Below are 15,347 nucleotides of genomic sequence, written 5' to 3' on the forward strand. Positions count from 1 at the left end.
TTGGTAACTAGGCGGAACATTTGAGGTTACTCATTCTGTGATAATGAAGTGCAGGTATTGGCATATGCAGATGATATAGCAGTGTTCTCGGATACCACGAGAGCGTGCAAGAAGTGGTGAAAGAAGCCATACACATTTGTGATGCAAGTGGCTGTGCGATAAGCTGGCCGAAGTGCTTTGGTTTTTGGCATGGAAACTGGCAAGTCACGCCAGAAGTGCTTTATCGAATGAAGCGGTTAGACACGCTAGGAAAGTACCTTGGCGTGGCGCTAACCCGTTAGAGAGGAAGCAAAAAATTACTGCCCATACGAAAAATACTACACAACTTTGTCAAAAATACGACAAAATATCCTGTAGTTCTGTCGTAACCATCAGATTTTTCTGTAGTTCTGTAGTACTTTTCTGTATGCAACTACAGAAATTTCTGATGTTACTACAGAATGGTCTGTTGTCACAACAGGTTGCCCAACAAAAACCGCACAGAAATTCTGTCGTAACATCAGAAAATTTTCTGTAGTTTTTTCCGACTGGGTGGTCAAATGAAGTCGAGTGAGTCAAAGCTCAGACAAACAAATGGGGCGGTCACAACTATTCCTTGTTTTGCAAGCGCTACGGTGTGCAACATGCATTTAATAGCGAGACTTTTTTATGTTCTGGAAGCGTTAACTTTGTCCAGGATTTCAGTGCAACTATTGCACAGAGTGTTCGCAACGTTTATTTGAGCGTCAACATGGGAACGCACCAGCCGATGCAATCTGTTCCACACGGTTCTGAATGGTGAGCTAGGGTTACCGCATTTATTTCTGAGTCAGATTGTGACTAGATTCCTTTTCTTGAGGCAATATAATGGTTTTCTACGATTTTTTATCCCATTGCGATTGTCGGAATCACTGCCTGAGTATGTAGTGTCGTCCATGTCTGCAGGTCGGAGGGATTGAAGTATTTTTTGCAAGAAGTTGTTTCCGCAGTCCATATTCTTAGGTCGAAATTTTCAGATGAATATCTGGCCATTGTAACGAGAAAAAGATGTACTACAAAGAACTAATCAATGTGTTTTTGCCAGTGTCTGTTTATTGTAGTGCATATATTTTGGGCCCAGAACGCGATGTGCTTAAAAAGTCAAAAGAATGCCGGTTAAGCCTTCAGTGCGGTCTTTCTTTTTTCAGTTGCATACTGGAACCCTTCCAGTAAAGCCATGGTTGTAGAGCAAATGCCTTTTTCTACGTTGGTCGGTCGAATGTATTATTTGTAAAAAAGTGGAAACCACAGAACATATCTTGACTGTCACGATGCTGTTTCTCATTGAGATGTTTTGAAACGCACCCTGAAAAAAGACTTGTCTTAAACACCTTTTGGAATACGCTTCCCACAGTGTGTTGAAAAGGATGAAGTGCCTAATGATCCGTTAATGTGGCTATGCATGCACAGTGTATGGCGCAAGCGAATGGATGTCAGTCACGAATGTATTGTTGTGCAACCCGCTCATCAGTATTTCATTGAAAGCGTCATCTACAGAAATGAAATTTTTGGACGGCAAGCTACTCAACTTGAGTGGCTACCTGTCCTCAAAAAACTGATATCATTTAACCCTTTCTATCGTCGTGCACCGGCCAGAAAGTGTCTATTGCTTGTATTGTCATGTCATTGAATTTTTGTATATTATTCCTGCTGCCAAGTCAGTAATATAAAGGAAACAACCTTATACTGTGAAGGCCCAGGGAAAGATGTGCTCAAGCGAGTTAAAAACATGACTGTTGCGCCGGGCGTAAAAACATTCTTTTTTACATTGCATAAACCCTCCCAGTCAAAACATGGATGGAAGAAAAGGGCCTTTTTGTACCTTGGGGCTCAAACTGTCTACTATGTAGGAAACCTGAAACAGTTGAGCACGTGTTCCTGGATTGTTGGGATGCGGGGTTTTACTGGGATGTGTTACAAAGGACACTTAAAAAAGACCTGCCATTGACGCCACGTGGAATTCAGTACTTGACAACTGTTAATGATGATTTTCAGTATGACCTCATTATGCTATTGGGCCTTCACAGTATTTGGAGGAGTAGGATGGCTTATAGACACTGTGATGTCGATGCACGATCTGTATGCGATTATTTTGTTGAACAAGTGTATAAACTAAAAGAAATTTTGAAGCAGCAAGACGCTGCGGAGGAGGTCTTGAGTCTGATGGGCGAACTTGTGGTAATGAAAGTCCATTAGACAGGGTTGTCAGCCAAGGAGCATGGCAACCTCGATCTTTTACTGGTGTATTTGTACCAATTCATGCAATAAAGAACAAAAAAAAAAAAAAGGAGCCGAGATGGCCGAGCGGTCCAAGGCGCTGTGCTCAGGTTGCAGTCTGGTATTCAGGGCGCGGGTTGGAATCCCACTTCTGAACGAGTCGGTTTGTCTTTTTTTTACAAGAAAGTGCAACAAACTGTGCACTGTCAGGATGGCCGATTCTCCCGGAAGCAGACTCAAGTCATGCGGGAAAAGGGGGAGGGGTGGAAAGGGCAACAATTGTCAGTTTTCGCCAGGGCCCCAGTGTGCATTATGTTTTTTATGTCGAAGCTGTGGTACGTGATGCAAGTGTTGCATTGTGCAAGGATGAACGTACAGAGACTGCACCGGATATTTGCCATTTTTGTGTGGGCAGCAGAATGGGAACGATGTAGCCGGACAAGTTTGTTTAGGCGGGTGAAGGACGGGGGACTGGGTTTGGTGCATTTGTTTCTACGACAGATTGTCAGCAGATTTCTTTTTGTTCGCGATGTAAAAGATCCATTTTTGCGTACTGTGTGCCAATTAAGGCTCGGAAATGCACTGCCGGATTTTGTTGTCGCGACCGAAAGTATATCGGGACGCATTTTTGGTTATTTTAGAGAAGTTGTCGCTAGTGTGCGATTCCTGTCTGTTCGATTTTCTTATGAATATTTGTCTTGTGTTAGCAGGAAGAAGCTGTACAAGGATTTGTGCGACGTAGTTCTACCCATACCAATGTACAGGGCCTTATACAGTGGAGGACCAGGACCCTACGTACCTAAGCGGGTGAAGGCGATGCACGTGCCGTCAAATGCAAAAACGTTTTTCTTTAAGTTACACACGGAAACACTGCCAGTAAAGAAGTTCTTGGAAAGGCAGAATTTATTTCTACCTTAGGGCTCGCATTGCTTAATTTGTAAACAGCCAGAAACTATAGACCACGTTTTTCTACATTGCTGGGAAGGGGTATACTTTTGGAATATTTTACAAAGGACTTTAAAAAAGGAATTTCTATTAGACTCGCATGGTATTAGGTACTTGCCAGTAGAGAATGAGGATGGGGTGCCGTTTGACCTTATTATGCTAATGGCCCTCCACTTTATTTGGCGCTCGAGAATGGCAGGATACCATTGCGATCCTGACGCACGGCCAGCACGGATCTATTTTCGGGAAGGCATTATTAGATATATTGAAAGTCAGAAACTTGCTCCTGAAGCTCCCGAGTGGCTCGGAAGATTGGAGCCATTAGCGACCCTAAGAGAATTTTAGCACGACGACGCCACAACCCACCTGGCTGATTGTTGTATTCATGAATGCTCATTGTGCCCTGTAAGTGGTTTTGTGTATTGTGCTGAAGTAGGGCAACAAAGGAAAAAACAGTCAGGATGGCCGAGCGGCCCAAGGCGCTGCGTTCAGGTCGCAGTCCGGTATTCCGGGCGTGGGTTCGAATCCCACTTCTGACAGAGTTGGTCTTCCTCTTTTTACAAGAGAGTGCAACTAAGGGATCCCCTCAAGCGCCCACTTTTATGTCGCCTTGTACTGTCAGAATGGATTCTGCTTCCGGCCACGCCAGTGAACGGACGCTGGATGCAGGGCTCCTCAGGAGCGGCTTCAGCGGCCATGTCAGGCCGCGGTAACAGGAATGCTGAACAGGACAATACTTATCAGGTTGTTTTGCCTGATAGCCAACAGGTCGGTTTGTTTTGAATACGGTTTTTTGCACGCCGATATCAGAGCCCGCCCGTACCGGGTGGAAGATTTCCGCGGCGCGTTAGCACAGCATTCGCTGATCCCCGATGTTATTGCATGTGGGCGTATCGCATGAGCCACGTCTGGGCCGTCACTCTCAATGATTCTGAAGCGGTGACCAAGATTGTTAGTGTAGATGAGTCGGGGGTGTGAAAAAAGGGTCGCTGCTTGGTGATTGATCTGGATGACCAGGACGTGCGGCTGAAACTTCACTGGCTGCTACACAACGTGCCAGACGAGGATGTTCGAGCTGCCTTTACGCCGTACGGAAATGTGTGGGAAGTTACCCGGAAGCGCTGGCGTGTGAAAGGTATTTTAGAAAAGGGCTCTACTACTAGACTCGTCACGCTGAAGTTGAAAGCCGGCATGAAGCTGGACGACCTGTCGCATCAGTTGAACGTTAGCGGTGAGCTGGCGCTCGTTGTTGTGCCAGGCAGACCTCCGTTGTGCCTACAATGCCGGAGTACGGGTCACAACCGCAAAGAGTGCCGGGTTCCTCGCTGCGGAACCTGTCGACGGTTCGGGCATGAAGACAGCCAGTGTGCTCGTACCTACGCTAGCATTGCCGGACCTGGGATCAGCGAAGACTCGTCCGAGTTAATAATCGATGAGATGGATGCGGAGGAGGCTGCTGACATTAGAGGTCAGTCAACAAAACAGGACGTGCATTCCATGACGGCTTTAACAAAGCATAAGGTGAGGGTGTCCAGTGAACAGAATAAAACTCGGCAAGTCTTGCACGTTCCATCACAGGGCCAACAAGGCGCGTCAAAGGAAGCGTCAGAAGATTTAAACGATTTTTCTGACACTGAGCAGCATCTCAGTACTGAGCCATGGAGGTTGGACAGGAGAGAGCGGCCTTAATTGCCCCGAAACGTCCGCACGAGGAAAGCGTCGAAGAGACGCAGCTGCCGGGCGGTGTTTGTGGTGAGCCGCCGCTGAAACCTTCGGGCATCCGAAGAGCAACGTTGAGACCGAAGCCGAACTTCCCGGCCGACACGCGGCAGGCGGAAAAACCGCATCCGTAGTTTTTGTGGTGTCCTGAACGATTTGTGGGTCGGCTGCCTACCGATCATCGTCAGGAACATTCTGCAACCAAGCGGTGCTTGTGTGAGCAAAAATGAAACAAGATGCTTGGACTTCTTATGAATGCATGCCGACATTCTGCTGGGAGGACATTACATGCATTCATACGCCGCTGTTCGTCAGAAGCGGAGGCCACGCAACCATGAAGGTAGGCACCATGCGGGTACGGGCGTCTCTGTCTAATACATGACTCTCAAGCTTAATTCGCCGTTACTTATAGCTACTTTGAATGTCAGAGGACTGGGTGCGAGAAGGCGACAATGCCAGCTCAGTCGCCTCCTTTTGAATAATGATATAGATATAGCCGCTGTGCAAGGAAGCACTGACCGGATGGTGGCTTCTTTTCAAAGAAACTTTTATGTGTGTGTATGCCATTCTGTTGGTGTATCGGGTGGATGCCTTTTATTTATACGTAACACACTGGGAGTAAGTGTAGAGTCTGTTTTTCCCTGTCCAAGTGGTCGGCTTTTGGTTACTGATTTTACCTACTCTAATTTATGCTGCCGTGTTGTGTGTGTGTGTATGCTCTCAATTCAGAATGCGAGCGTGAATTGTTTTTTTGAATCTATTGAGTTGGGGTTGAAGGTCGACAAAATCTTGCTTGTACTTGGTGACTACAACTGTATGTGCGCTGCTGTGGACCGAGCGGCGAAATGTAAACCTCGAAGAGACAGAAGCTCCGAGTGGTTGAATGCACTTGTGCATGAGTGCACCTCGAGGATGTTGGCAGTGTGTTCTCCACTGGAAACCAGCCAGAGTTCACGCACTTTCAGCGAGATAGCCATGCTAGATTGGACAGGGTGTGTGCCTCGGTTTATCTTGTTTCCCTATGTACTGCATATGAGGTCAAACCTGTGTCTTTCAGCGATCATTGTCTCGTGAGTGCAGTGTTCGGTAGGGCAGGAAAGAAATCGCGCTTTAACTGGTAATTATGGAAACTTAATGCTAAACTTCTTGCCGATGAAGAGTTCCATACGGAAGTTAAGACGGAGTTTGAAATTCATCTTGCTATGCGACTAGCAAGTTTTGCAGCGGAATGGGACAGCTTCAAAGAGTGGGTCAAATTGAAAGCCATAGAAAAGTGTAGTAAGGTGCTGTATAAAGAGGAAGAAAAAGAACTGAATAGACAACCTCAGTTTTTTTTAAGCACGGAAAGTATTGTACCGGAGAATTTCACCAATGAAATACGAGAGCTTAAAAGTGAGCTGCAAATAGTCGACAGCGAAAGATACACAGCGGCTGTCATACGTGCAAGGGCTGAAAAATTTTGGGCTGGAGAAGTGCCGACAAAACGAGCGCTAGCAGACGAGAAAAGATACGCCTGCCAGAAAGAAATTAGGAGTATAAAGTATGCCCATAGAGAAAGAGTATGCCGGCCATATCACAAAATATGCTAAAGATATTCAGCGTGCGGTAGCAGAGCACTTCGAAGAACTGCTTAGCGCTAAGCTTGAGACTGTAGGCGGCTTTCAAACAGGCTTTCTAAGACTGATGCCTGCACTGGATGACGAAAGTAAAACAAGCCTAGAAACACCGATAACGTTGGAGGAGATAGAATCTGCAATAGATGACCTGACACCTGGGAAAGCCCCTGAGCCGGATGGTCTAAGCGCTGTCTTCTTTAAAACGTTTCAGCAGTGATCGGCTCAGTTTATGCTCGATGTAATCACTGAAGATTACGAACCTAATACGGTTCCTTTGTCTTTCTCTACATCGCACATTGTTCTAATACCCAAGACAGAGGATGCGGAGAAACGACAGTTGGTGGGGTCATATCGACCGATAAGCCTCACCAATGTTGAATACAAGGTGTATATGAAGGTTTTAGCAAAATGACTGCAAAGCGTAATAAAGAAATTGGTTGGGTCTCATCAAACGTGCGGCATCAAGGGTCGATCCATTTCCACGAGTATACATGTCGCAAGAACCGTACTAGAATGTGTTGATGCACTCGGTGGTCAGATAGCCATGATGCAGTTAGATTTGGCGAAAGCCTTTGACCGTGTTTCTCACGAAATACTTTTTTTCCATTTTGGAGCATTCTAACCTTAGTGAAGTCATAGCGGAGGGTGTCAAAATGGCTTATGCGAGCTGCACGACCCGTATTATAGTGAATGGTGAACTGATTGACAGCATCGCAGTACGTTCATCGGTAAGGGAGGGCTGCCCGCTCTCACCCCTGCTTTTTGCACTGTATTTAGATCCACTTTGCTTGGCAATCATTGATAGCTATCGCATTGTAGGGTTCAAGCTGCAATCAGCACACGTGAAAATTCTAGCATATGCTGATGACATAGCAGTGTTTTGTGCAACTAGAAAGAGCATCTGTGAAGTCACGGATGTCGTCCATACATTTTGTGATCAAACCGGATGTAAGATCAATTGGGAGAAAAGCTCTGGGTTTTGGCACGGTGAATGGAACGTGACACCTGAGTTCTTCTGTAAGCTGCGATGGTCTGCTCTCCCAACACGATATCTAGGCGTCCCTTTAGAATGTTATCAAGATCCCAACGTGCACTGGATGGAAGAAACATCCAGAGCGAAAGAAAAAGCGGATGCGTGGCAAGGAAGGCAACTCTCAATGTTTTCGCGCGCTTCTATTTGCAATGTTTTTCTTATTTCGAGGCTGTGGTACCTCATGAATGTGTTGTGTGTCTCACGAACCTCAATTCAGAAAATGCACCGCGTTGTTGCTGTTTTTATTTGGGCATCCACATGGGAAAAAACCGCCCGGACGAATTTGTTTATTTCTCTTAAAAGGGGCGGGATTGGCCTTGCCCATCTGTTCTTGCGTCAGGTGGTTTCGCGATTTATATTCCTCCGTGATCAAAAAGATACCTTTCTAAGAACTGTGATGCAAGTGCGATTGCAGAGGCTGCTCCCTGAATGGATTGTGTCATGTGAAAACATGCCTGGTACTGTGACTGGCTACCTGCGCGAGGTTGTTTTTTCGTGCAAGTTGCTGGAAGTGCGGTTTTCTTTTGATTACCTTTACAATGTTCCCAGAAAAAAACTGTATTAAGATCTCATTGACGCGATGCTGCCGGTGCCTATTTACCGGCCATTACACTTGGAAGCCCAGGGCAGGACGTTTTGAAAAGAGTTAAGAAGATGCCCGTGAGGCCATCTGCTAAAACGTTCCTTTTCAAACTTCACTCTAATACGCTCCCTGTTAAAACCTGGCTGAATGAAAAAGGTATCTTCGTCCCATGGACAACAAATTGCCTGTTGTGCAAAAAACCGGAAACAGAACATGTTTTCTTACAGTGTTGGGATGCTGTCTTTCTATGGGACGTCCTCCAAAGGACAATTAAAAAGGAACTGCCATTAACGCCTTACGGTATAACATTCCTACCAGTGCAGAGCGATGATGCACCTTATGATTTAATTATGCGTCTTGGTCTCCATAGTTTGTGGAAAACACGAATGCAGGTGCGTCATGCAGATATAGATACATGATCTGCACGTGAAAACTTTATTGAAAGTGCTGTGTATATACGCGAAACTTTCAGGCTGCAGCAGGATCCGCCAGAATGGCATTCTCTGTTTGATGAGTTGGTGCACTTGAAAAGATTTTAGCCACGTACGCGTTAGCTGAAGTGTAGTTGACGTGTTTTATCAAGTGAATTTTTGTTTGTGTTTCACCGCAATAAAGAAAAAAATAAAAAGTTGGGCTCGAATCCCACCTCTGACAGCGTTGGTGTCTCTTTTTTTACAAGAAAGTGCAACAAAGGATCCCCTCACTCACGCTTTTGATTCGTGTTGTATTGTCAGGATGGCCGAGCATTCTACTTCCGGCCACCGCCGTGTACGGACGCGGAATCATGTGCTCCGACGGAGCGGCGATTGCGGCTTTTACCGGCCGCGGAAACAGGATCTCAGATAGCGAAGACAGCGATTGTCAGCTTATTCTGCCTCAGCTGCCAACCGGACGCATCGTTCAGAACACCGTGTTTTTGCACGGCGACGTGCGAGCAAGGCTCTACAGGGTTGAAGATTTACGCGATGCTCTCGTGCCTACAGGCTTACGCCGGATGTGGTGGCCCTGGGAGCCTACCAGGTTAACCACGTTTGGGCAGTCACCCTTAATGGCGCCGAGGCTACAAAACGGCTGCTTGGCGTGAAGGAACTAATGGTGAAGAGGCGATGCTGTGTCGTCATGGACCCGCAGGAACAGCAGGTGAAGCTGAAGCTTCACTGGCTATTGCATGGAGTGGCGGACGAGGACGTCCGGTCCGCACTTGCGGCCTTTGGGACTGTAATAGATGTCAGACGAGAGCGCTGGCAAGTGCAGGGTGTGAGTGACAAGGGCTCCACAACGAGGTCTGTGATTTTGAAGCTGAAGAACGGCATAAAAATAGAAGACCTGCCGCACCAGTTACGGGTGGGTGGTGAACTGGCACTAATTGTCGCACCTGGTCGCCCGATGCAGTGCCTGCGATGCCATGGCTCGGGCCACGTGAGAAGAGAGTGCAAGGTGCCGCGTTGCTCGATCTGCAGGCGATTTGGGCATGAGGACTCGCAGTGCGTCCTTACCTACGCCGTGGCAACGAGAACGGCGGCGAGTGATGACACTGAGCACCTCATGGACGAGGCTGAGGCGGAGGACGCTGCGGAGGGGACTGGTGAGATAGCGACTTCTTCGGGAGCAGAAATGCCTCTCCTTAGCGAAGGAGCTCAGGATAAAAGCACGGACAGGGCAAGTGAAATGGTGGAAAACCCATCATCGGCAGAGTCGGACATCAACGAAGATGGATCCAGTCAAGCGCAGCAGCCAGCAGCAGTGAAAGGTCAGGAACTCCCAGGCAATGGCAATGTCAGTTCAGTGGGTTCCGGAACTGCAACTAAACGCCCCCACGACGCAGCCGGCGATCTCGACGACATGCCGTATGCAAGCAGTGTTGACGAGCCGCCTGTGAAAGCCGTGCAGGGACGGCGGCCGTCCTTCAAGCCGCGACCTAACTTTGCAGCGGAAAGAAAGCCTGCCGACAAGCCACTCCCGCCGAAAAGCGAGACCGGCCAGCCGGGCGGCTCCGGAGGCGTCTAGCGGTTTGCTAGACGTTAAAGGTAAGCACCGTGCTCCTGGGCCTACCTCATAATGAGAGCAACAATGGCACCTGAACCGTCTCTAAGTGTAGCCACGTTCAATGTCAGAGGACTAGCGAGCAAACAAAAACAAAGTCAATTGTATCGGCTGATAACAGATTATGACATTGACGTACTAGCTGTTCAGGAGACAAAAGTCGAGGGAGAAGAGGAGCCTGGGAGCATGGTGCTGCGTTTTACCTCAAGGTACTACGCTGTGGTTAGCCACGCTGTTGGGTTGTCGGCAGGATGCGTACTCTTTGTCAAAAAGTTACCGGGTCTTACTGTGCAGAGCATCACATCAAGGTCCTCTGGAAGATTCGTTATTCGGCGATAGATAACAAATATGGTTTTCCTTTCAATCTCGTAATGTTCCACTCTGTATGGCGCTCCCGCATGGCCGGCTTCTATTGTGATCCTGATGCGAGGCCTGCACGGTTGTATTTTCGGGAGAGCATGTCCCGCTTCGTTGAGGTGCAGAAGATACTTGAGTGTGTGCCGCAGTGGCTGCCAAGGGTGGAAGCCTTGGCAGGGCTAAATGAATTTTAAGTGACAATGTCAGTACAAAACTGACAGCGTTTCTTTTTTTTTGTTTCATGTCTTGCTTGTGTTTGTATATAGTGTATCGCGATGTACTGAGTTGGTTGTCGGAGCCCGGCAATAAAGAGAAAAAAAAGTCGGATGGCCGAGCGGTCCAAGGCGCTGCGTTCAGGTCGCAGTCCGGTATTTCGGGCGTGGGTTCGAATCCCACTTCTGACAGCGTTGGTGTCTTTTTTTTTTACAAGAAAGTGCAACAAAGGGTCCCCTCACTCACGCTTTTGATTCGGCTTGTACTGTCAGGATGGCCGAGCGGTGGATTCTACTTCCGGCCGCCGAGGCGAACGGACGTGCCATCATGTGCTCCGACGGAGCGGTAGCAGCGGCCCAGCTGGGTCGCGGAAACAGGATTGTGGACTTACCAGACCAGGATTACCAAGTCATTTTGCCTCAACTGCCATCAGGTCGGAATGTTTTAAATACTGTTTTTCTGCATGATGATGTGAGATGTCGGCCGTATAGCGTAGAAGACTTCGGTGATGCGTTGGATAGTCTGGATATGCTCCCCGAGGTTATTGCCTTGGGGGCGTACCAGATGAATCACGTCTGGGCGCTTACAAATGTTGGCCTTGCGTGATTTCAAGGTGAAGGAACGACGATGCGTCATCATCGATCCAGTGAATCAGGACGTGAGGCTAAAGTTGCACTGGCTTTTCTACGGTGTCCATGACGACGACGTGCCATCTGCCCTGGCACCTTTTGGGAAGGTAACGGACATTTCGAAGGAAAAGTGGAGTGTCAGTGGCGTTGCGGACAAAGCATCAACGACAAGAGTAATTGGGCTCAAGCCGAAATCCGGAGTTTCGGTGGACGACCTCCCGCACCAGCTTCGCGTAGCAGGCGAGTTGACTCTGGTAGTAGTGCCGGGCAGAGCTCCGCTTTGTTTCCGGTGCCGGACTTCGGGGCACAGTAGACGCGAGTGTCGTGTTCCTCGTTACGCCCGATGCAGGCGCTTTGGTCATCAGGAGGAGATGTGCGTTAAAACTTACGCGAGCGTTACTGGACCACTGCAACAAGAGGACGCTTCAGACCTCATTATGGATGAAGCCGACGCCGAGGAAGCAGCGAAAGGGAGGCTGGAATTGTCCACGCGATACCCTAACGCGTCTTCCGAAAATTCTGAAGGCTCCACGCAGGCCGCAAGCCGTGACACGAAAAGCGAGTCATCTGCTACACAAGTAAAGACGCCTTCGGAGGCTGCTGAGAAGTCTTCCGAGAGCACCTTGTCGGAGGGCCAGCGAGACGAACACACCCAGGACGGCGTGCAGCCACCTGGAGTTACGAAGGCTGCGTCTAGTAGTGACAGAAGAGCAGCGTCAGCCGCAGGCAATGGAAGTCAGCGGGAGCCGATGGAATTAACTGGGAACTCAAAAAGAACGCACGGGAACAGCGTGGGAGCAGGAGACTGCCTTGACTGCACTAACGAGGGACCGCCCCCCCCCCCCCCCCCCTCAAAGCCGTCATGCCACGGCGACCTAGCTTCAGACTGAGGCCAAACATCTCCCTCGACCGGAATACGGTCGGGGCACCGCCCTCGTAGCAAAGAGGGATTGTGAAGTTTGTGCATAAGGAACTGGACAAACCCTTCAAGGTGCTTCGACCGAGATGCAAGGCCTCTTCGCAGTGGCTGCGGGCTCAACCAAAAAAGCAAGTGCACATGCTCAACTGCTTCCCAGACTCCCGAGATAAGCGCTGTGCGGTCCAGCATCGACGTGGAATTCGAGCGACTTCGCTCGATCCGTCAGCGAGCTGAAAGGAAGTACAGAAGAACGAAATCCGCGCAAGATCTCGCACTTTCTCGCAAAGCTAAACGACACGTTCTACGCCACCTGGAGAGGTTAGGACGACAACGTTGGAGGCAGTTCTGCTCATCACTGGATCCCCGTAAGCCCCTGTCGCGTATCTGGCATGTTGCAAGAAGCTTGCGCACACCTCCGCGAGAAAGGCACCCTTTTCGTGCCCTGGCCCTTTATCAAAGCCGCAATGAAGTTGACGTAGCTGAAGATTTTTGTAAAGTGGTTGTGGACACGAACCAGGCACAGTTACAAATTTCAGAGGTTTTCGCGCCACCTTCGCCGAATGATCAATACGACGTGCCCTTTACAATAGCTGAATTAGACGCCGCTCTTGCTTCTTGTCGGCATTCATCTGCACCTGGTCCTGACGGGATTACTTATACCACCTTATCAAACCTAGGCAAGGATGGCAGAACTGCACTACCTAATTACTTCAATGATATATGGGCTTCTAGTACTGTTCCTGAACATTGGAAGAGTAGCCGCCTGGTTGCCCTTTTGTAGCCTGGAAAGCCTCCTCTCGAACTTACCTCATACCGGCCAGTTGCCTTAGCAAGCTGTGTTGGAAAAGTTATGGAGCGAATGGTGCTGACAAGACTGGAGTGGTATCTAGAGAGTAATGATCTTCATTCGAATATGATGACTGGATTTCGCCGCGGACGCTCTTCCATTGATAGCGTCATCGACCTTGTGGCGACAGTAGAACACGAAAAGCGTCACCGTGGACTAGTAGCTGCTGTCTTTTTAGATATAAAGGGAGCTTACGACAACATCCCACATGATGCTATTCTTGATGCACTTGACGACTGGGAGTTGGTGGCCGGCTGTACTTGTGGATTGTAAGCTATCTCAGTGGCCACCGACTATCTTGGTCGAAACATGTTACTATGGTGAGGAAAAGCTAATTAATTTTTGCCATGTACTTCGTTACATAGCTGGCATCAAACGGGGTCCAACTGAGCGCTCCTTAATACGGCTTTACGAGATCCTGCTTGTTGGCTACATCCGGTACAGTCTTCCTGTATCTCTAGTATGAGCATTTCATGCTTGCGGACTTTAGAGAGCGTACAATCGCAGACACTGAAAATATGCCTTGGACTGCCTAGATGCACCGCTAAAAAAGGTACAGTTGAAGAGGTACATGCTCGCCCAATATCCATGTACTTGTCACACGAACCACTTCGTGTATATTTACGAGCACTTACAAGACACAGTTTTCACCCACTCAGCAAGATTCTGGATGAAAAGCCGGACTGCAGTTTTACAAGTGCACTCCGCTGCCATCAGTCGCAAGTACCGACCGGATATGCCCTCCCATATCGTCCCGCCCAACCACCTTAGACGATGGATAAACCATTGGTGCACCTTCGTGTTCCCGGAATACTAAAGAAATCAGTGGTGCCAATTAGTGGACTCAAACAACTTACTCTGGCGCACATCTGGCCAGAATATCCTCATTATATTCACGTATACATCGATGGATCTGTGTCAGCACAGGCATCCGCTGCAGCTGTGGTCATACCAACTCATAAAACGACTCTGCTTTTCCTTTTGGGACATACCTCTACATCAACCGCTGCTGAACTCTAGCCATTTGGGAAGCTATTCGCTACATATGTGGGGAACAATCTCAAAAATGGTGTATATTCACGGACTGAAAAACTGCATTACAAATTTTGGAAAACTTCTTACGCCACACTGCCTATCAGTCCCTGGCACTAAACATTATGGAGCTCCTCACATCTGCCCAGCTGCAAGGCCACAGGATAATGTTTCAATGGATCCCTGCCCACTGCGGGCTCCATGGGAATGAACAGGCCGATTTTGAAGCGAAAAGCGCACTCATCAATGGCCTCCAAACAGCTGTGCCTTTTTCAAGAGGTGACACGACGTGCTTTCTTACGAGTTGTATGAATAATGCTACAGCAGCTTACTGGGCCCAGCCAGACGCCCGACACATTCGTCTAAGAAGGCTCGATCAAACATTAAACTTTTATGTACCGCGTGATATTCCGCGTCATCAGGCATGCTTACTACATAGACTTCATTTAAACGTGGCTTTCATGCAAAAGTACTTACATTTAATTGGACAGATGGACTCGCCGGAATGTTCAACTTGTGGCATCCCAGATACTGTGGACCATATATTATTGGTGTGCCCAGCGTATGCGCGCGAAAGAAGTGTTGCTAGCGTCTTCTTTGAAGCGTTTAGACAAGAGGCCTCTGTCGGAGGAACTGCTGCTGGGCGCTTGGCAGGACAAGGGGAAGGGTGTCCAGGCAGTTCGGGCTCTTTGCCGTTTTTTGTGCGCCGGCACCTAATAAGGAAGGGGAGCGTAGGTTGTTCTTCGAGCAGCTCGAACAGCATTTGAAGGGTGAAAGATGTGTTGTTATGGTGGGTGACTTCAATTGTGTATGTATGCCTGAAGATCGCGTAAAACTTCAGCCTGTGAAGGACCCCAGCGCACACTTATTAAGGACGTTAACCACAGAGTATCATCTAGAAGATGTTGGTTGGCTTCTGTCACCTAATGGACAATGCCAGTACACCCATTTCCAAAGAGAAAGCCATGCGAGGCTAGATCGTGCATACATTTCCCTAGAACTCGCGCCTCTGTGCCGAAGTTATGAAGTTAAGCACGTGTCTTTTACAGATCACAGCCTAGTAGTTTTTTGCATAGGAGCAAAGGAAAATAAATCTAAATTTAACTGGGAGCTTTGGAAATTTAATTCTAAACTTTTGGATGATGAGAGCTATGTGAACGAAGTAAAGAAAATGTT

At 48.3% G+C, this 15,347-nt stretch overlaps 2 non-coding genes across 2 annotated transcripts; both read left to right on the forward strand.

The window, feature by feature from the left end:
* Window positions 1-3,635: 3,635 nt before the first annotated feature.
* Window positions 3,636-3,719, forward strand: TRNAL-CAG (transfer RNA leucine (anticodon CAG)). The gene has a single exon. It is a non-coding gene; the product is annotated as a tRNA-Leu (tRNA).
* A 7,132-nt stretch (window positions 3,720-10,851) lies between these two features.
* Window positions 10,852-10,936, forward strand: TRNAL-CAG (transfer RNA leucine (anticodon CAG)). The gene has a single exon. It is a non-coding gene; the product is annotated as a tRNA-Leu (tRNA).
* Window positions 10,937-15,347: the final 4,411 nt, after the last annotated feature.

Source organism: Amblyomma maculatum, chromosome 1 (genome assembly GCF_055883805.1).
Source record: "Amblyomma maculatum isolate TAMU_Amacu chromosome 1, ASM5588380v1, whole genome shotgun sequence".
NCBI classification, from domain to species: Eukaryota; Metazoa; Arthropoda; class Arachnida; order Ixodida; family Ixodidae; genus Amblyomma; species Amblyomma maculatum.